This window comes from Gossypium hirsutum, unplaced genomic scaffold, assembly GCF_007990345.1.
Source record: "Gossypium hirsutum isolate 1008001.06 unplaced genomic scaffold, Gossypium_hirsutum_v2.1 scaffold_836, whole genome shotgun sequence".
Classification (NCBI taxonomy): Eukaryota; Viridiplantae; Streptophyta; class Magnoliopsida; order Malvales; family Malvaceae; genus Gossypium; species Gossypium hirsutum.
The window spans coordinates 3,498-5,857 of NW_024403292.1; the positions used below are offsets into that span (position 1 = coordinate 3,498).

The 2,360-nt window shown below is 38.3% G+C and overlaps 1 non-coding gene across 1 annotated transcript; it reads left to right on the plus strand.

Moving 5' to 3' along the window:
- The first annotated feature begins 1,490 nt into the window (after positions 1-1,490).
- LOC121227216 (small nucleolar RNA R71) lies at positions 1,491-1,597 on the plus strand. The gene has a single exon (XR_005924852.1). It is a non-coding gene; the product is annotated as a small nucleolar RNA R71 (small nucleolar RNA).
- Positions 1,598-2,360: the final 763 nt, after the last annotated feature.

The following is a 2,360-nucleotide window of genomic DNA, read 5'->3' on the forward strand; positions in this document are numbered from 1 at the left end:
CACGAGCTTAGAGTTTAATCATGTTATCGCCTACCCGAAGTGTGAGTTCACCTGTTCCAACATCAATGATAGATCTAACAGTTGCTAAAAAGGGTCTGCCTCGAATTAAGGGTACGTCACTGTCCTTATCCATGTCTAAGACAATGAAATTGACTGGGAATATGAATTTGTCAATTTTAACAAGCACATCTTCAAAGATACCTCTAGGAAATCTAATAGTTTTATCAGCTAATTGTATGCTCATACTAGTTTGTTTGGGTTTCCCTAGTCCTAGATGCTTAAACATCTTGTAGGGCATGACATTAATACTAGCCACTAAATCAGCTAAAGCATTATTAACTCTCAAACTACCAATTAGGCAAGGAATCATAAAACTCCCTGGATCTTTCAGTTTGTTGGGTAGCTTGTTTTGCAAAATAGCTGAGCAAACTGTATTTAACTCCACATGTGATGACTCATCTAACTTCCATTTGTTTGCTAAAAGCTCCTTTAAAAATTTAACTGCGTTTGGCATCTGTGAAAGAGCTTAAATGGTAAGTTAATATGTAATTTTTTAAGTAGTTTAAGGAATTTACCGAATTGTTCGTCTGTGTGGTCTTTCCTTGTCACATTAGGGTATGGCACACGAGGTTTATATTCTTTGATTACCGCTTTTGTGTACCATGAATCCCCTCAACCTTACCATTACTTACTACAGCTTCATGCCTTGTTTCAGATTTAGGTTCAGCTAACCCTTCTTTGTCGCATACAGTGATGGCATGGAGTTGCTCCCGTGGGTTAGTTTTTGTATTACTAGGCAAGTCACCATGTGGTCGTTCAGAGATCAACTTAGAAAGTTGACCTATTTGAGTTTCGAGCCCTTGAATTGACGCTTGCTGATTTTTAAGTGCTGTCTTAGTATTCTGAAAACGAGTTTCTGACACCGAGAAAATTTTGTAAGCATTTCCTTAAGGTTTGGCTTTTTCTCCTGTTGGTAAGGTGGTTGTTGAAAACTTGGAGGGTGTTGTGGCCTTTGATTCCCTTGACCACCCCATGAAAAATTGGGATGTTTCCTCCAACCTGCATTGTAAGTGTTACTATAAGGGTTATTCTGAGGTCTAGAATTGTTACCCATATAGCGGACTTGTTCTCCCTCGGTGCTGGGGTTGAAGGATGGATAGTCTGCGTTGTGCATCCCTCTTCCATTTGAATCACACCTCATCACTGGATGCACCTAAGTAGAATCATACAAACCATCAATCTTTTTATTCAATAGTTCTACCTGGTTAGATAGCATAGTGACCGCATCGAGGTTGAAAACACTAGGTGCTTTTGTCTGCTTCGTCCTCATGACTTGCCACTGATAGTTGTTTAGTGACATCTCTTCAATAAATTCATAAGCCTATTCGCGTGTTTTGTTGTTCAAGGTTCCACCGACAGTTGCATCAATCAGTTGCCTTGTTGAAGGGTTCACACCGTTATAGAAGGTCTGAACCTGTAGCCATAAAAGTAACCCATGGTGAGGGCACCTTCTCAATAAATCCTTGTATCTCTCCCATGCATCATAAAGTGTTTCTAAATCCATCTGCACAAAAGAAGAGATATCATTCCTCAATTTATCTGTTTTAACCGGCGAAAAATATTTAAGCAAAAAATTTTCGGTCATTTGTTCCTAAGTAGTGATTGACCCTCGTGGTAACGAGTTCAACCATTGTTTAGCCTTATTCCGTAATGAAAAGGAAATAACCGAAGGCGAATGGCATCTTAAAAAATGCCATTGACCTTAAACGTGTCACAGAATTCCAAAAAAAATTGCTAAATGAATGTTTAGTTCCTCGTCCTGCAAACCATAAAACTGAACAGACTATTGTATCAGTTGAATCGTGTTAGGTTTCAGTTCAAAAATATTTGCAGAAATAATAGGTCTAACAATACTTGATTCAGCCCCCACTAAATTAGGCTTAGCATAGTCGTACATAGTACGAGGAGCAGGATTCTGATTCACAGGATTTGCAGCAACCACAGGAGGCAGCGGATTATTTTGATTTTCAGCCATCTCCTCGGTATTATTGGGTGTCATTCTCGTGCTCTTCCTCTATATACTGTAGACTTCTCCTTATTTCTCTACGATTTCTAAGAGCTGTGCTTTCAATTTCGCTGTCAAAAAGTAGAGGTCCTGAGAGGTTTCTCCTAGTCATAAACTATAAAAACCTGCCGAAAGCAAATAAAAGAAAAATTAGTAATTAAAATAAAAACAAAATAAAATTGCAATAACAATAAAAATGGCTAAAGTAATAAAAATTAAGCGTTCCTAATATCTTAGTCCCCGGTAACGGCGCCAAAAACTTGAAGATCGCTAAACTGACTAAAATTCAACTAAG